The sequence below is a fragment of the Mobula birostris genome, chromosome 17 (genome assembly GCF_030028105.1).
Source record: "Mobula birostris isolate sMobBir1 chromosome 17, sMobBir1.hap1, whole genome shotgun sequence".
Lineage (NCBI taxonomy): Eukaryota > Metazoa > Chordata > Chondrichthyes > Myliobatiformes > Myliobatidae > Mobula > Mobula birostris.
The window spans coordinates 9,199,252-9,220,168 of NC_092386.1; positions in this window are offsets into that span (position 1 = coordinate 9,199,252).

Consider the following 20,917-nt stretch of genomic DNA (forward strand, 5'->3'; position numbering starts at 1 on the left):
TTTCCAGCATCTTGCAGAATCTTTTTTGTTTCCTGAACTGTTCACATTTGTGGTTTCAGCACTCATGGTTTTTATCACACTGATAATCAGAATCAGGTTTATTATCACTAATGGAGGTCATGAAATTTGCTGTTTCATGGCAGCAGCGCAGTAAAATACGTCATAAAAATAACTATAAATTACAAGAAAAAATCATATAAGTAGTGCAAACAGAGTGCACAATAGTGAGGCAGTGTTCATAGGTTCATGGAGAAGGCTGGGGAATGAGATCGAGACGGACAATAAATCAGTATGCTGAAATGGCAGAGCAGACTTGATGGGCTGAACGGCCTAATCATGCTTCTGTGCTTTCTTGTTTTATGGTTCCTGGACCATTCAGGAATCTGATGGCGACAAAATTAATCCATTGAGCAAAATTTCAATGTGCTTGGCAATGTTTTAAGAAGTTATACAGTTTGTTGTCCTCTAAGAGCAGCACAGCCTGGGCTTGGAGGCTTGCGTGCCTCAATGACCCAGACAGCTTTGTTGGCTGAAGTCAGGGCTTTAAGCTTTGGCTTTTGGTAGGGTCACCCATGCCAAACACGTCGAAGGGTAAAGGCCAGACTAAGTGTGGTCCACTGGTCCTCCAGGTTGAGGGGTTCAGCTAAGGGCTAACAAACCCTGACTGGACAAACAAAATTGTTCTGGAAGCAGCATAGAAGAATCCTTCTACTTCTGAGTGGGATGGTATTCCTGAGTCTCCACCTGGGACTCGCATGACTAACAAGAGGAAGCTACTGACATGATGAGCTGGAGGACCTTCATTGCTGCCCTAAATGCCAGTGGTGTAACAGGCAGTAAGACAGCACTTCATATAGCTTCATTTTTCTTGTGCTGGCTACTTGCCAATAAATTGTAGACAACTGTTCCTAAGATGTATTGAAAGGCAAAAAATATATAATACATGTAGTGTTGAACTTATGAGCACATTGTAAATATGTAAATATTAGATTTAGTGGACACATTCAAAAGCAAGATGACCTTGCCAATGCAATAGTCAATCAATCTGAAAAGGTTGTGGCTAAGGATCTGTCAGTGGGATATCAAGATATGAACCATAATGTACAACATCAAATATTTACACAGTTCCATTTCAGCCCAGCAGAGAAGGGTGCTCAGAATGGTCATTTTAAGTCAGTTTGAGATTAACATGTTCTGTATATTCCAGAACACAAGGGATTCTGTAGATGCTGGAAATCTAGAGCAACACAATCCAAATGCCGAAGGAAGAACTATTTGTAAAGAAACAGAGATGAGAAAAACATGTGGAAACTTTAAATAAACCCAAGAAGTCATAGGCAAACATCTAAAAGAGAAAACTAAGGATTATTTTTCAGTAAGTCAAAACTGCCTAACACAGCACTAACACCAGCCTACCTACAATCATGGACATATATACAGAAAGTTGCTGGAAAAGGACCAGTAACATCATGAAATGTCCCATCCACCTTGCTCATTGGCTGTTTCTTCCACTCCCAACAGGGAGCAGGCTACAGAGCATCCACACCAGGATCACCAGACTCAACAACAGTTATTTTCCCCAAGCAGTAAGGTTGATCAACACCAACACCCACTAACTCCACCACTACTTTATTATTTCCTGTCAATCACTTTATTTACAGCCTAGAATCACTTTATGGACAAACAATCAATCTGTGTGTATAATGGGCCTGTTGCCACGCTATATTACTAAATAGAAAATAAACAACAGCCTGGGAAGCCCGGTAAGAGTGAGCTGTTTGTTTCAGAAGTGTTTTGATCTTCAATTCTACACCTCCCCACCTATAAGCAATGTTAACGGAGGAGTCACAAGAGATTCTGCAAATGCTCAAAACCTGGAGTGACAGGATCGATGTAAGCTGCAGAGAGGTATAAAATTAGCCAGGTCCATCATGGGTTTCTGTAGTGTCCAGGTCATCTTCAAGGAGCAATAGCTCAGAAAGCCAGCATCCATCAATAAGGACCTCCATCACCCAAAACATGCCCTCTTCTCATTGCTACCATCAGGGAGGAGGTACAGAAGCCCGAAGACACACACTCAGTGATTCAGGAACAGCTTCTTCCCCTCTGCTATCAGTTTTCTGAATGGATATTGAACTCATGAACACTACCTCACTACTTTTTTATTTCTTATTTTTGCACTACTTTTTAATTTAACTATTTAATATATCTATACATACTGAAATTTACTGAAAAAGTTAAGAAGTTTCATGACATATACCAGTGATATTAAACCTGATTCTAATTCTGCAGATGCTGGAAATTTAGAGTGACACAAAATGCTGGAGGAACTCAGCAGCTCAGACAGCATCTATGGAAAGGAAGAGGAGAGAGCTGTGATTGTGCCTAGATACCAGCTACAGTACAGCTTCTCCCAATGAGGTCAAAAAACGACATGTTTCAAAAGCAACACACACACAATGCTGGAGCAACTCAGTAGGTCAGGTGGCAATGGAATAAGCAGTCAATGTTTCAGTCTGAGACCCTTCATCAGGACTGGAAAGGAAGAGGGCATAAAACAGAATAAAATAATAGGTGGGTGGCAGAGGGGGATGAATTGAAAAGCTAAGAGGTGATAGATGGAAAAGACAAAGACTGAGAGGAGAAGGAATCTGACAGGAAAAGAGAGTGGACCAGTGGAGAAAGGGAAGGAGGAAGGGAGCTAGAGGGAGATGTGCAAGGGGAAGATAAGTAATGGGGGGAGCACTGGAATGAGGCGGAAAAAAGGAGGGAAGGAAAACTGGGGGGAGTGTGTACCACAGAAAGTGATGTTGATGGCGTCAGGTGGGGACTACCTAGACGGAGCATGAGGTATTGCTGCTCCCCATCATGGCAGTTGAGGAAACCATGGACAGACATGTCATTGTTTGAATGGAAGTGGAATTGAAATGTGAGGCCTCCAGGAAAACCTGGTGGAATGTTTTGGCAAGCACCTTCACTCTGACCACTTCAAAAGCCAGTATCTTCCATTCCCTTTCATCGCCTCCCTCCCCTACCTGACCTGTCCTCCCCCTCAAACCTGGAGTCAGCTATCACTTGTGCTCCTCACCATGACCCCACCTTCTTATTCCAGCTTCTGCCCTCTTCTTTTCTAGTATGGATGAATGATCTCAGCCCAAAAACCTCGGCTGTTCATTTCGCTGCACAGATCCTGCATGACCTGCTGAGTGTCTGCAGCATTTCGTGTGTGTTGTGTGCATCGCTCAAGATAGACAGTGAATTCTGGCTAATTGGGCCATCATTTAATTGGAGAAACTGCTTATTTGGGGTAACTCTTAAAGGACAAAAACAAATCTAGAGAATAGCTGGGATTCCCTTTGTTTATTTGGGACACTATGCTGCTTAATCGGGACAGGAGACTGTTGTGAACAGTTTCGAACTGATGTTAGTTGCATACACTTGCATGCCCTTTAGACGCTACACTGTGCTTGAGAGAGAACAGTTTTTAAACAGCATTAGTTGCGTGTGTTTGTGTTCAGAAAGCACTGATTTTTGTCACTGATAGCTGGTGAGAAATGAGCAGTAAGAAAAGTTGGAATTGTCTTGCTCACTGTGGTTTCAAACATTCAGGCTTGGAGATGCCAAAAGCAGCCGGATAATAAGTTATGAATTACGAAGCATTTGAAGATTAACATTACAATGAAAATGAAGATTTGGAGGATGCAATCATCAAAAGTATTGTATGAAGGCGGTATCCAATGATTTTGTTCATTTACAGCCAATGATAAGAATTACCACAGCATACACTGGATGAATTACTCTGTTGATAATTATTAGGAACTAACACACAGTTCCATTGTACTGTAGTAGTATTGATAGTGTTCTAATCTGTTCCATATTTCATTAAAATACATAACTTGTTACTCAATTAAATAGCAGTTTTATATCATTTTAACTATTTCATAAAACGTCAGCTAATTGGGCCAAAACGTAGTGGTCCCGATGTGTCCCAATTAGCTGAAGTCCACTGTATTATGAAAGAAAACATTATTTTGTGATGTAAATTGTTACATGATTTCCTGTAAAACTGATGAAATCTGTTTACCTTTGCCATCTCATGTCTAACATCAAAAAGAAAGAAAAACAGCTAAGAAACCTTAGAGCTTTAAACACACTCCAAGTGAAACTCTGTTCTAGCCTAGGTATACTGCATGGACCTGAAAGTATGTGCATGCTTGGAATTCGAGCATTTTCTAAATTGCAATTGACAGATTTACGTAAAAGAAGAAAATCAAGAGTGCAGTAATTGGGCAGGAAAATGGATGAGTTAGCAGATCGGTAATGAACAAACTTATTAAATGATGTATTGGGCAGAGTACTACCTGCTGCTATCTCTGCTGCATAACTGCATTAAAAAAAATTAGTATTCCTAAAATTGTACCCAAGATGTCACTTTTCTTGGAAGCTCTCCTCAGTGTTGTTGGTTGGTGTTATTGAAATTCTAAGATTTATGTGATTACTGGTGTGGACTGTAAATCAAACTAACTGTAGTTCACATTAATCTCCTTCAGTTTTCAGTGTTTCCTTTCTGGTTGCCGACTGACATGTTGGGTTTTGGGATTTGATGTCCTTTATGTTGTTTATCCATGTGGGTGATCGGTTAGTCATTTTTTGTGAGGGAGTGGGTTGTAGTTTGGGGTTAGCTGTTTTTACTGTGCGTGTGGCCAAGCGGTTAAGGCATTCGTCTAGTGATCTAAAGGTCGCTAGTTCAAACCTCAGCTATGGCAGCGTGTTTGTGTCCTTGAGCGAGGCACTTAACTACACATTGCTCCAGTATCTGTGCGAGGAGTGGTGCCCCACACAGACTTCCAATCTGCTCCTTGTAAAGCATGAAAATGCCCGACGCAGGCCCCTCATGGTCTGAGTTGACGTTCCCTCTCTCCCCACTGTGCAGGTGATATATTAGTATTTTTTGTGGGGGGGGGTTGGGGGTTAGGGGTTTACGAGGTTTTGTTTCTTTTTTTGTATGGGGGGGGGTAACTGATGTCTCTCTTTAAATTTGTTCCATGGTTTTCCTTCGTTTCATGGCTATCTGAAGAAGGCAAATCTCGGAGTTGTATACGGGATGCATGCTTTGATAATAAAATGAACCTTCGAACATTTGGACCTTTGATATAAACCAAATCTGACCTAGTATTGATATCTGCAAATTGTTGAAAATGGTAATATGGTCTTCAAATTAAAGTTGCAAATTTTCAAATCAGCCTTCAAACTTGGGATTGCTAACAAAATGCAACCCAGGCAACAGTTGGTATAAATGTTATGAGATAAATCCGTTGATAATAAATATTCAGAAACTATTTGGTGTAAGATAAAGCAAGTACTTACCATGCAAAACTCCCACATGTGCAGTTAGGCATCTATGGTCAATAATTGAGATGCCACAAAAGAAAAAATTCTTGCAAGTACAAGAAATGTGCAAATTCATTGGGCTAGGAGACCTATAAAAATGAAATAGTGATATTGAAAATGTAATAAAGGTTACAAACAACAAATACGGAGCAAAACCTTGCAAAAGCTATACAAGGGAAAAGAAAAAATAATATGTGGGTGTGTGAGCCTATTAAAGATAGAAACTCGAGCCAGTAGATATGTTAAATTAATATTTTGTGTCCTTTGTAGAAGAAGACAGTACCAGTAATAGGAGGGAACTTAAAAATGCCAAGGAAAGAAATCCATTGGAATTAATTTTGGTAATCAGATTCTTTTGGAAAATTATTAGAATATTTGAAGTTAGCTCAAATCTAGCATCATGCTTTTCCATATCATTTTTAGCAATAAGCATTGAACATAATAAAACAGGGAAAAGTAAATCACAGAAGTAGACCCTTCGGCCCATAATCTCCATGCTGATCATGATGCCAAATTAAGCTAGATCTATCTACCTGCATGTGATCCACATTTCTCCATTCCATGCAAGTTCATCCACCTGTTTTAAATGCCACTTAAGTGCCACTAACAAGTCTGTGTTCAGCACCCCCGGCCAGGTCATTCCAAGCATTTACACCTCTGTGTACCCTAAAGCTATGTGTTCTAGGATTTGACATTTCTACTATGGGAAAAAGACCAAGAGCAACTACCCCATCTGTATGCCTTTCTGCATGTTAGGAATTTTTATAATAGGACCATAAGGCATAGGGGCAGAATTAGGCCATTCAGCCGATTGAACCTGCTCCACCATTCCATCACGGCTGATCCCAGATTGCACTCAACTCCATGCACCCGTTGTCTCGTCATATCCTTTGATGCCCTGATCGATCAGGAAACAATCAATTTCCACATTAAATATATACACTGACTTGGCCTCCTCTGCCAAGTCTATGGCAGAGCATTCCACAGATTCACTACTCTCTGGCTAAAAAAAAAATTCCTCCTTTCCTCTGTTCTAAAAGGTCACCCTTCAATTTGAGGCTGTGCCCTCTAGTTCTGGATACCCCCACCATAGGAAACATACTCTCCACATCCACCCTATCTAGACCTTTCAACATTCGGTAGGTTTCAGTGAGATCCCCATGCATTCTTCTAAATTCCAGTGAGTACAAGCCCCAAGCTGCTAAATGCTCCTCATATGTTATCCCCTTCATTCCTGGAATCATCCTCATGAACCTCCTCTGGACCCTCTCCAATGACAGCACATCCTTTCTGAGGTGTGAGGCCTGACTAGTGTCTTGCAAAGACTCAGCATTATCTCCTTGCTTTTATATTCTATTCCCCTTGAAATAAATGCCAACTTTGCATTTGCTTTCTTTACCACAGACTCAACCTGTAAACTAACCTTCTGGGAGACTTGCACGAGGATTCCTAAGTCCCTCTGCACCTCTGATGTTTGAATTTTCTCCCCATTTAGATAATAGTCCGCACATTTTTCCTTTTACCAAGATGCATTATCACACATTTCCTAACACTGTATTCCATCTGCCACTTTTGCCCATTCTTCCAATTTGTCTAAGTTCTACTGCAATCACATTGCTTCCTCAGCACTACGTACCCCTCCACCTGTCCTCGAATCAAACAATATGAAAAGTAACGGTCCTAATACCGATCCCTGAGGAACACCACTAATCACTAGCAGCTAACCAGAAAAGGCCCCCTTTATTTCCACTCACTGCCTCCTGCTATTCCTCTATCCATGCCAGTATCTTTCCTGTAACACCATCGGATTTGATCTTGTTCAGCAGTTTCATGTGTGGCACATTATCAAATGCCTTCTGAAAATCCAAGTAAATGACATCCACTGCCTCTCCTTTGTCCACCCTGCTTGTTACTTCCTCGAAGAACTCTAACAGATTTATCAGTCAAGAGTTCCCTTGACAGAAACCATGCTGACTTTGACTTATTTTATCATTTGTCTTCAAGTACCCCGAAATCTCATCCTTAATAATAGACTCCCACACTTTCCCAACCACTGAGGTTAGGCTAAATGGCCTATAATTTCCTCTCTTTTGCCTTCCTCCCTTCTTAAAGAGTGGAGTGACATTTGCATTCTTTCAGTCCTCCAGGACCATGCCAGAATCAAGAGATTATTGAAAGATCATGACCAATGCATCCATTTTCTCTTCAGTAACCTCTCTCAGAACTTTGGGATGTAGTCCATCTGGTCCAGGTGATTTATCCACCTTAAGACCTTTGAGAGTGCCTGGCACTTTTTCCTTTGTAATAGCGATGGCACTGATTTCTGCTTCCTGACTCTCAAGGACCACTGGCACACTGTTACAAAGTACCCAATAAGTTCATCTGATACCAGGTCTCCCCTCAGGCCCCCACTCTCCGTAGAAAACAATCCAAGCTTGTGCAATCTTTCCTTATGGCACATGGCTACTGTGATGCATGGATCTATTTCTCAGAGTAATGATTCCCCTTTCGCACTATGTAAGGACTGGTGTCTATGTATGCATATTGATCTGTTGTCTACGCATGCATATTGCTCTCGTTCTCTCTCTCTTGCTCCAATGTGAACACACCGGTTAAAGCCATCTCTTCCGTGCATGCTTTTATTTAATTGATATGTAGTTGCACAGACACAACAAATTGGAGATGAGTACAAACCTGAATGTCAGAGAATATCACGAACTACACCGATAGATATGGGATAAGACAGTGGAAGGAACTAGTTAAACAATATGGGGAAGGCCATCAAAGATACTAACAAAGGGGCAAGTGAGTACAGCAGAGTAATGGTGAAACTGTGAATAATGGAATTAAAGTGAAAATGACACGGTGATAGCTTCAGTCGGGAAAGATGATGAATTTAGTAGCGCTAATGAAGGTTGGGAGTCATATATCGAGAAGGTGGAACTGTATTGTAGCGCAAACAACACGGAGGAGCAAAAAAAAACCCCACACTCCTTAGCTTAATGCGTCCTAGGATGTACAGTCTCTTAAGCTGAAAAGCCAGCAAGCAAGATGTTCGACAAAATTGCTACAATTTTCCAAAAACACTTGAGCCCCAAACTGCTGATAATAACTGAGAATTTAGATTTTACAAAAGGAATTAGTCAAAGGATGAAAGCAAACATTCCCAGTACTGTGACTTTAGAGATGGACTTTCTGAAGCATTAAGGGACAGCCTTGAATGTGACATGCATAATAAAAGCACTCAAAAGAGGCCACTCTGAGAAAGAGACCTAACCTTAGAATGGGCATTGACCATTGGAGTACAATTAGAGACTGTAGCAAAGGATGCAGCAGAACCACAGAAAAAGAGGTTAGAATGTGAAATGAATAATGTGTCTCTGAAAGGTGCAAGAAGCCAAAAATATTGTTGATGTGGCAAATCCTCCCACGGTGCAAATGACTTGATTCAAAGAAAAAAATTTCAGAAAGTGTCACAGACAAGGTCACATAGACAAAATGTGCAAAGCAGACAAAAAGCACAACCGAGTGAAAAGTTTCAAACACAAAACTAAGCAAATGCATGAAATGACCAAATGTGAAACAGAATCAGACAACAAAGTGTCAGACAAAGGTGAACTGTCATATCTAGAACTCCATAGTGTTACTGAAGCAGATCACAAAATCACCTGGATCACAATAGATGTGCCCGCTGTAAAAGTGAAAATGGAGCTGGATACAGGGCCAGCTTTGTCCATAATTCCAGAGGCTGACTACAACAGACAGTTTTCTAAGTTACCATGAGAGAAGATCTCACTGATGTTAAAGACCTACACAGGTGAAAAAGTGTCCCGCACAGGCAAACTGAAAGTGAAGGTGATGTTTGGAAGTCAAACATGGCAGTTAGAGCTTTATGTATTGAAAAGTGCAGGGCCAGCACTTTTTGGACGTGAATGGTCGAGGAAAATCCAACTAGACTGGCACTCAATCAAAGCTCTCAGTGTGACATCAACAGGCAACGGCAGCTCAAAAGGTAGCACTAACCAAAGACTGGGAAAAAGCAGATTGAAGGCTTGGCCAAAAGCTGTTTGGATGTCAAAAAGTTCAAAATCCAACCTCAGGGGCACTGATACAACCGTGGGAGTGGCCATCATCACCATGGCAAAGAATATGTATTGACTTTGCTGGACCATTCATGGACTCCATGTTTCTGATTGCTATGGGTGCTCACTCAAAGTGGCCAGAGGTTATACCAATGAAGTCAACCACCTCAGCAAAGATTGTCTCCGTCCTGAGGAATATCTTCACCAAAAATAGTTTCCCAGAACAAATTGTGAGTGATAACAGACCACAATACTCGTCAAAAAAAATTTCAACTGTTCATGAAGAAAAATAGCATCAAACATTTCAAGCACACACATAAAAGTTGCTGGTGAACGCAGCAGGCCAGGCAGCATCTCTAGGAAGAGGTGCAGTCGACGTTTCAGGCCGAGACCCTTCGTCAGGACTAACTGAAGGAAGAGTGAGTAAGTGCTCTTCCTTCAGTTAGTCCTGACGAGGGGTCTCGGCCTGAAACGTCGACTGTACCTCTTCCTACAGATGCTGCCTGGCCTGCTGTGTTCACCAGCAACTTTTATGTGTGTGCTTGAATTTCCAACATCTGCAGAATTCCTGTTGTTTGCGTTTTTCAAACATTTCAAGTCAGCTCCTCACCACTCGGCAACGAATGGGTGAGCTGAAAGGTTTATCCAAACATTCAAGAAGTCTAATAAATCAATGGACAAGGAGGGCATTTCTCTACAGCAGAAGGTAGCAACTTCCTTTTTGTGTATTGGAACTCTGTTCATGTGACAAGAAATCAAACACCTGCAATGCTGTTCATGAACAGGAATGTGAGAGCCCGCATAGATCTCTAGAGACCTGATCTACAGATGGAAGTGCAGAATGAACAGTTTAACCAGTTGCCAAGTGAAGCAACAAGGAGTTTCGAGATTGGACAGGAAGCCAGAGCATGTGATTATCGAGAAGACATAAAGTAAAGGCATCCGTTAGTCTTGCGAGACCATGGATCTGCGCCTGGAAAGTCTTCACTCTCCAGGGCGCAGGCCTGGGCAAGGTTGTTTGGAAGACCAGCAGTTGCCCATGCTGCAAGTCTCCCCTCTCCACGACACCGATATTGTCCGAGGGAAGGGCATTAGGACCCATACAGCTTGGCACCAGTGTCGTCGCAGAGCAATGTGTGATTAAGTGCCTTGCTCAAGGACACAACACGTTGCCTCGACTGGGGCTCGAACTCACGACCTTCAGGACGCTAGTCCAATGCCTTAACCACTTGGCCCTGTGCCCACACACTGAGAAGACAAGTGGACACCCATTAGGATCGCTAGGAGAACTGGACCACTGGTGTACACAATGGATGTTGGAGCATGATTTTATCTAATTGATGTGTAGTTGCAAAGTCACAGTATCCACAAACGCAGGCAGCATCCTGGTAAACATTCTCTGCATCCTCACCAAACTCTTCAAATCCAACATCACAACAGCAGCGAAGAAGTTTGCAGCAGTGAAAGGCCCCTGGTCATCTGGCATTCCTGGCCACTGGATCCCGATCCTGATCTGTCAAGATCTTTCACCTCAGACAGTTGAGGAAGTTTGGTGCGGGCCCCCAGATCCCAAGGACTTTCTAGAGGGGCACAATTGAGAGCATCCTGACTGGCTGCATCACTGCCTGCTATGGGAACTGTACTTCCTTTTATCGCAGGACTCTGCAGAGAATGGTGCGGACAGCCCAGTACATCTGTAGTTGTGAACTTCCCATTATTCAGGACATTTACAGGGACAGATGTGTGAAAAGGGCCCACAGGATCATTACGTTCCAAGTCATCCCAACTACAATCTAATCCAGCTGTTACCATCCAGGAAGTGGTACCGCAGCATAAAAGCCAGGACCAACAGGCTCCGGGACAGCTTCTTCCACCAGGCTGTCAGACTGATGAACTCACGCTGATTTGACTGTACTCTATATTACATTGACTGTTCTATTTATTATAAATTATTATAAATAACTATGAATGCACATGGCACATTTAGATGGAGGTGTAACATAAAAATTCTTACTCCTCGTGTGTGAAGGATGTAAGGAATAAATTCTATTCAATTCACATGGTGACTGGTGATGCATCTGCCTCCTCACATTAAACAAAGTCACAAATAGGTCTTCTCTATCAAGGGAATAACCCATAGGAGAACATCGTACTCAACTCGAGTGATCACATGATTACTATTGATCCAATCCCTTTGGTTGCTGCTATTCTAGTATCCATGACTTCCAGCCAATACAGTCCCCAATAGCATTACAGAACACGTTTGTCTAAATGAGTGTTGGATTTGTGCAACTCTCTATCATGTAATACTATATCATCATCATGTGCCATGTTGTATGATGTGGGTGATTATGGTGACCATGATGGGTCTTTGCAAATTTTACAGCAGTGGTTTGCCATTGTCTTCTTCTGTGCAGTGCCTTTACAAGATGGGTGACCCTATCCATTATCAATACTCTTCAGAGATTGTCTATCTGGCGTCAGTGGTCGCATAACCAGGACTGGTGGTTATGCACAATCTGCTCATACGACCATCACCACCTGCTCCCATGGCTTCACGTAATCCAGGTTGAGAGGCGCGGGGGGGGGTCGAAGCAGGTGCTACACCTTGCCCAATGGTGACCTGCAGGCCAGAGGGAGGAAGGAAGGAGTACCTTACATCTTCTTCGGTAGAGATTTATCTCCGCCCTGCCACCAATTAATGTTACATCATTGTTCAAAAAGGGAGAACAAAATTACCAATTAATTATGGACTAGTTAATTTAACATAAGTGAGAGATAAATTATTGCAATCCATTTTAAATGACACATTTAATCTTCATTTAAGAAGACATAGATTAATTCAACAAAGTCAGCATGGTTAAGTGAGTTGAAGGCCTCCGTCGGTCAGAGTTGATCGTGGATAATGCGTCCTAGCAAACTCCCCCCTCCACGCATCTGATGAACCAAAGGAATGGCAGAGACCGATACAGTTTATAACCAGGAGCTGCCTGTCAGCATTGAACTCAATGCACTATAACTCCAGATTTTTCCCTTGGGGTTTACTCCTGAAGCCTTCCCCATGAGTGGGTATAGCCACAAGACAGTGGAGGCTTGAGATCAGAGTTTTCCTTCTCCTAGATGAGCTGCCAACCACGGCTGACGAGCCCGATATGCCCAAATGGATTTGTTAAGTAGTACACACAAAGTGCTGGAGGAAAACTCAGCAAGTCAGGCAGCATCTATGGAAAAGAGTAAACAGTCAATATTTTGAGCCGAGATCCTTCATCAGGCCTGAAAAAAGCAGATGACATCAGAGTAAGAAGGTGGGAGGGATGAGAGGAAGGAGTACAGGCAGTAGATGATAGGTGAAGTGGGGAGAGTGGAAGGGGTGAAGTAAAGAGCTGGGAAGTCAATTGTTGAAAGAGATAAAAGGATGGAGAAGGGGAATCTGATAGGACAGAACAGAGGCCATGGAAGAAAGAAAAGGGGGAGGAGCACCAGAAGGAGATGGTGGCCAGGTAAAGAGATAAGGAGAGAGGGAAATGGGAATGGGGAATAGTGAAGAAGAAGTGGAGGGGGCAATTATCGGAAGTTCAAGTAATCAATATTCATGCCATTAGGTTGGAGGCTACCCAGACGGAATATAAGGTGCAGCTCCTCCAACCTGAGTGTGGCCTCATCGTGGCAGTAGAGGATGCCATGGACTGATATGTTGGAATGGGAAGTAAAGTTGAAATGGGTGGCCACCAGCACATCCTGCTTTTTCTTGTGATGGATTTGTTCAGGCAAGTTCACGTCTGAGGAACCCGGCTGGATTTCTTGATGGGGCTTTGCACTGGGTTGTTGCCGCCCTGCATGAGGCACTTATGCCTTATCTGCTGAAGCTGGTCTTAGATTAGATTATGAGGACACGCAGTCCTCTTTTATTGTCATTTAGTAATGCATGCATTAAGAAATGATACAATATTCCTCCAGAATGATATTACAGAAACACAAGACAAACCAAGGCTAGAAAACTGACAAAACCACATAATTATAACATATAGTTACAACAGTGCAAAACAATACCGTAATTTGATAGAAGAACAGACCATGGGCACGCTAAAAAAAAAGTCTCAAGGTCTCTCGAAAGTCCCATCATCTCACGCAGACAGTAGAAGGAAGAAAAACTCTTCCTGCCATGAGCCTCCAGCGCTGCAAACTTGCCAATGCAGCACCCTGGAAGCACCCGACCACAGCCGATTCTTGAGTCTGTCCGAAAACTTCGAGCCTCCAACCAGCTCTCCGACACCGAGCACCGAGCACCATCTCTGCCGAGCGCTTCAACCCTGACCCCGGCAACAGGCAATAGGCAAAGCCGAGGATTTGGGGCCTTCCCCTCCGGAGATTCTCAATTGCACAGTAGCAGTGGCAGCGAAGCAGGCATTTCAGAAATTTCTCAGGATATTCCTCCGTGCTTCTCACGTCCGTCTCCATCAATTCAGGATTGTGCACGGTACCTACTTACAAATACGATATCATTTTGGAGCGGCCACACACGCTGCGTCACACCGCCATGTTCTCCTCCCCTCCTGAGGGCATTTTTAAAGCATTTCTTTTGTCCTCCCTGCTTCATTAGTGTTTTAGTTGTCCAGCACTTGTTTTGGTAAGTGAGAGTTTGTCAAGAATATCACACAAGCTGACAACTTACTATAAAATCTGCCTGGATCAGAGAGGACAGTATGTACTTTGAGGATAGGTTGTGTGAGCTCAGGCTTTTCCATTTAGAGCGAAGGTGGATGACAGGTGACTGATAAAGGTGTGCAAGTGTTGTACATCAAATGGACAGCCAGAGACCTTTACCCAGGGCGGAAATAACTGGTACGAGAAGGCATAATTTTCAGGTGATTGGTGGAGAGTGGGGATAAGTTTTTTATGAGTGGTGGGTACGGGAAGCACCCTGACAGTGGTGCTGGTAGCGGCAGATTCAATAGGGACGGTTAAGATAGTCTTCGATGGACACGTGAATTGAAAGAAAAATGGAATGCTTCGTAGGAGGGAAGGTTTAGGTTGGTATTAGAGTAGACTAAAAGATTGGCACATTGTGGGCCGAAGAGCCTATTCTGTGCTGGAAAGTCTATGTGCTATGTTAAATGTTAAATAACTGTTAAATATACAGAAGAGGTCTAACTGGGCCACAGCCTCCTTCTGAGTAGTATCTTAGGTGGGTGTCATGTTTTAATTATCTTTGATATGGCATCACATGAGGGAAGTTTGTGTATGAAGACCATAAGGCACAGGAGCAGAATTAGGCCTTTCAGCCCATCGTGTCTGCTCTGCAATTCCATCACGGCTGAGTTATTATCCCTCTCAACTCCATTCTCCTGCATTCTCCCCATAACCTTCTACATCCAAACTAATCAAGAAGCTATCAACCTCTGCTTTAAATATACTCAATGACTTGACTTCCACAAATTCACCGCCCGCTGGCTATCTCTATTCTTAAGGGATGTCCTTCTATTCTGAGGTTGTACCCTCTGTCCTAGACTCCACACTACAGACTGTCCTAGACACTCTGTCCTAGACTCCACACCATAGGAAACACCCTCTTCACGTCTCCAGCCCTTTCAATATTTGATAGGTTTCAATAAGATGCCCCATCATTCTTTGAAACTCTCGCATGTACAGGCCAGGAGCCATGAAACACCCCTCATACATTAACCCTTTCATTCCTGGGATCATTCTCATGAACCTCCTCTCATCCATCAATACCAGCAAGTCCTTTCTTAGATAAGAACTCATCTACAATTCATATTCTCAGTATTATTCTTTTTATTTTGAAAAGTTTGTCTTCTTTTGAACATTGATTGTTCATGTGAGTCTTTAATTATGCATAGTTTTTCAGAAATGTATTCTTTATTTTTCCTGTAAATGCCTGCATGAAAATTAATGTCAGGGTAGTATATGGTAACATATACGTACTTTTATAATAAATTTACTATGAACTTTGATCAATGGGTGTTGGGAGTTCAGGTAATGTGCAGAATCTTAAAATTAGATTTGTTACCATATGAGAAGGAAATCAGGAAGCAATCTTTCATGCAACAATCTGCATCCCAATTTCCGAAAGGCTGTGGGTATTGATCACTGAAAATTTACAATATATAACCAATAGATTTTTTGGGAAACAGGGGATGTAAATCAAAGATGGATAAGTAGAGTTATAGCAGAGATCAGAAATGATAGTAGCGCACTTAAAATTCTGGAGGAATTCAGCAAGTCAGCCAGCATCGATAAATGGGAATAAATAGTAAGTGTTTCAGGCTAAGACTCATCCCAAATAAATGTTGACTGTTTATTTCCCTACATAGTTGCCGCCTGACCTTCAGCATTTGAGTGTCCCTCAAGATTTCCTGCATCTACAGAATCTCTTGTGTTCAGAAATAACTTTTGCACAGTACTGTGATAATTTTATGTATTGCACTGTGTTGCTGCCACAAAAAAGCAAATCTCATGACCTGTGTGAGTGCTGATAAACCTGGTTCTGATATGGGTCTCCATTGTGGACTGAAAGTGTTATGGGGGCAGGGAGAGGGGAATCATGGTTGGGAAAAGGGGAAGGGAGAGGGGAGGGAGCGGGAAGCACCAGAGGGACATTCTGTAATGATCACTGAACCAATTGTTTGGAATCAAATGACCTTACCTGGTGTCTCAGGGCTGGGTGTGTCTGGACCTGCACCACCCCTTGCCCCAGCACACCTTCTCTGCCACCTGTCCCACGTTCCTCCTGCAATGCTCCACCCTCACCATTCCCAACATCCTTTGTTCTCACTAGATTTATCAAAAAATAGTTAAGTTAAGTTTTATTTTAACTGGTCATCCCTCCCTTAGAATGCATTATTGCTAACAATTATTACTGTTACTCATTGTTATTTAACATTGCTCTAGATGTAGTTCAAGACCCACCGATTGGTCGGGGTCATGTACAGTATGGGTGTTTCATCCCAGCTGTCCATGTGATACGCAAGCCAGGGCCGTACGATCTGGGAGCAAGGCATTGCCCATGTAGCAAGCTCCCCGTCTCCATGCAGCTGATGAATCCAAGGGAATGACAGAGACCGATACAGTTTGGCACCAGCAGCGTCGCAGGGGTTTCCAGTTAGGTTTGAACTCAATGAAGGACTGCCTTAGGGACTCCAGCATCAGATTTTTCCCTCAGCATTTACTCCCAAAGCCTTCCCCGTGAGTGGATTTATGGCTGATTTATTCTCCTTCTCAACCCCATTCTCCTGCCTTCTCTCATAACCTTTGATGCTCTACTTAATCAAGAATCCATCAACCTCCACCATAAGTGCACCCAGTGACTTGGGCTCGCACAGAGCAATTGGTTTTAAGGTGCCAGTAACCTGCTTTTGCCCCCTTTTCCTGTTGGTAGAAATGGTTTCACTGGGCTTAGTAGCTAAGCCACACATGAAGGCCAGTAGCTGGACTTCATTATCAGAGGCTATTTGAGACACACCACCATTGGGAGCATTTAATAGGGAGTGGGAGCTTTTCTTCACTACCATCCCTGGTTATGACGTTTAATGGCTCTGGGTCTGTATTCACTGGAATTCAGAAGGTTGAGGGGGGATCTCATTGAAATCTTTCGAATGTTGAAAGGCCTAGACAGAGTAGATGTGGAAAGGATGCTTCCCATGGTGGGAAAGTCTAGGACAAGAGGCACAGTCTCAGGATAGGGGGCGCCATTTCAAAACAGAGATGCAGAGAAATTTCTTTGGCCAGAGGGTGGTGAATTTGTGGAATTTGTTATCACAGGCAGCTGTGGAGGCCAGGTTGTTGGGTGTATTTAAGGCAGAGATTGATAGGTTCTTGATTGAACATGGCATCAAAGGTTACGGGGAGAAGGCCGGGAACTGGGGTTGAGGATGAGATTGAAAAAAAATGGGATCAACCATGATTGAATGGCGGAGCAGACTCAATGGGCCAGGTGGCCTAATTCTGCTCCTATGTCTTATGGTCTTATGGTTTATGACAACCTTAAGGAACCTAATATTGTTATTAATGTTATAATAATTTTATTGCATGGAATACTGGAAAATTAGGAGAAATATTTGGCTATTCTGTTAACTGAAGTGGTGTTGAAATTTTCTGTTACTTCTCTAAGCAGTTCTTAACACTTCGGGGATGAACCTCAGTATTAATGAAGATAAACAGTATTATTTAAAGCAATCCTTCAAACTGAATGCCATCACTCTACACTTGTTGAACTAGGATCACTTTGTGAGCCTTGATTCTCAAAGTTCAAAGTAAACTTATTATCGAAGTACATATATATCACCATAAACTGCAATGAGATTCATTTTCTTGCAGGCATTCATAACAAATAGAATAAATAGAAATGAAAAAATACAATAAGTAGAAAGAAACACAAACGAACCAATGAAAACTGTACACAACAGAAAAGGACAAATGACCAATCTACAAAAGACAACAAACTGTTGAAAGATATTAAAAAGAAAAATATAATAAATAAACAAACAAAAAACAAGCAAACAAGCAATCAGTATCAAGAACACAAGTCTGCTGTGTACATACATCTATTGCTGCCTCTGGACACATCTTCAGTGATGTTCCTGGAATCATCGGGTGTTTCGGGTCTTTCAACATCATACAACCTCCTCCAGGTGACCCAGCCAGGGCTGATCAGACCCCAGCTTGTGTCCAGATGGCTAGCTACTTATGACTCCATGGCTCCCCTCTTTTGAGCCACAGCCATCTTGAGGCCCTCTCTGCCGCATCGGTGGTACTGTGGATGGCTCTCCTCTTCCTCTCTCCCTCGATGCCCAAGATGCTGAAGGCTCTAACTAAAGAACGGGCTACGAATCCCCTACAGCCACCCTCCACTGGGAGACACCTCACTCTTCATCCAGCCTGCTGACAGTTGCTGACCAGTCCTGCGTAGTTGGAGAGCTTCCTTTCAAAGGCCTGTCCCTTAGAAGACTGCCTTAGTCTTAGATTCCTTAGAAGCGAATTTGTAGGTTGTGGAATAAGTTCATTGGTGGGGTGAGTGAAGTTGAGGGAGTTAACCCTTTTGGCTCAAGAGCCTGATAATTGAGGGGTAATAACTCTTCCTGAACCTAACGGTGTGGGACTTGAGGCTCCTGTACCTTCTACCTGATGGCAGCAGTGAGATGGGGGGGTCTTGATAATGGATGTTGCTTTCCTGCAACAATGCTCTTTGTAAGTATGCTCAGTGCTGGGGAGGGCTTACCTATGTCCAGCATGGAACTGCCGTTACAGAGAAGGTGCATCCATGTTTTGACAGTCAAAGTGACCATTTGGGAGCGACTGCATATGTAGTCACGTATGTCCTATAATATACTTCTAGAATGGATTGATGGACCTCTATGCATTTGAATGCACTCTACCAAGTCAATAACGTTGAACAGTTAATGCCAATCCATAAGACCACGGGACATCAGAGCAGAACGAGGCCATTAGGCCCATTGAGTCAGCCCGCCATTTGATTGTGGCTGATATGTTTTCCCTCTCAGCCCCATTCTCCTGCATTGTCCCTGTAATCCTGTGCTCTTTCTTGTAAAAATTATGCATAATGTATGTTCTTTGTGTGAATGCAGCTTACATACAAAATTTTGAAAGGGATAGATAAGATAGAAGTAGGAAAGTTGTTTCCATTGGTAGGTGAGACTAGAACTAGGAGACATTGCCTCAAGATTCAGGGGAGAAGATTTAGGACGGAGATGAGGAGAAACTGTTTCTCCCAGAGAGTGGTGAATCTGTGGAATTCTCTGTCCAGGGAAGCAGTTGAGGCTTCTTCACTAAATATATTTGAGATACATTTAGATTGATTTTTGCATAATAGGGGAATTAAGGGTTATGGAGAAAAGGCAGGTAGATGGAGCTGAGTTTACGGACAGATCAGCCATGATCTTATTGAATGGCAGGGCAGGCTCGATGGGCCAGATGATCTACACCTGCTCCTATTCCTTATATTCTTACGTTCTTACCTGTTGCTATGTGTCTGTGATGCTGCTGAGATTTTTCAATGCACCTGTGCAGACATGGACTTGTGCAGCTGGCAATGAACTTGACTTTGATATTTTCTTCTACCTTTTTGGCACAACCTCTAAGGTGAATTTTTAAATCGATCACTGGGATATGGTTTAATTCTATTTGTAAATAATTGTTATATTAAACTTCTGGAGGTGAAAACTATGAAAAGGATGATTAGAATTGTATGAGATGAGTCATCAGCGTAGCAAAAATGAGCAGATCTACAATTGCTCATTAAAGGTCACAGTAATTCATTCAGAATCTATCACATCATATATACACTCATTAGCCTCTTCAGTATAGTTCAAATAAATGAAGCTTGAAATGCACTCACTGGCCACTTTATTAGGTACACCTGTACAACTGCTTATTCATGCAAATATCTAATCAGCCAATGATGTGGCAGCAACTCAATGCATAAAAGCTTGCAGACATGATCCAGAGGTTCAGTTGTTGTTCAGACTAAACATCAGAATGAGGAAGAAATGTCCTCTAAGTGACCTTGACCATGGAATGATTGTTGGTGCCAGACTGGGTAGTTTGAGTATCTCAGCAGCTACTGGGATTTTCACACACAACAGTCTCTAGAGTTTACAGAAAATGTTGTGAAAAACAAAAAACAGAACATCCCGTAAGCAGCAGTTCTGTGGGTGAAAACACCTTCCTAATGAGAGAGGTCAGAGAAGAATGGCCAGACTGGTTCAAGATGATGGGAGGATAACAGTAACTCAAATAACCACGCGTTACAATAATGGTGTGCAGAAGAGCATCCCTGAATGCACAACATGTCGAACATGGAAGTGGATGGGCTTCAGCAGAAGAAGATTACAAACGTACTCTCAGTGGCTACTTCATTGGGTACCTAATAAAATGGCCACTGAGTGTAAATGAAGCAGGATAACACTGTAATAGAACATATGAAATTAAAATATTTTATCAATATTTAACATATGTCACACCCACTACTAATAAATGCTTCTGCAGCGATTTGATCTTAAATTAGGTTACTGGCAGTTTATCATAATCCCTGTCAACAAAACCCTCTGGAGACGTATAAACACAAGGTCAAAGGTTAAAGGCCTAATGTCAGGGTTTCGGAACAACAATTTTAAAAAAGTGAATGAAAGCACTTGTTAACTTGAAAGAGAGGTTCATTATTTCTCCCGATGCAGGGTTTTACACTCACCTTTGGCTGGACTTACCACCAGTTTGTATTTGTGACTTGGAATTAAGATCATTAATCACTTCAATAAGAAATACATTAGTGAAGCCATCTTTGCTGTTTGCTAAATGCATTTATGGTTTCAAGAAACAAAAGGATTTCTAGTTCTGTAGGGTTAGTGCAGAATATATTTAATTAATAAAGAGACTTTTTAATCTGTCAGCATATGAATTTTGATAACAGA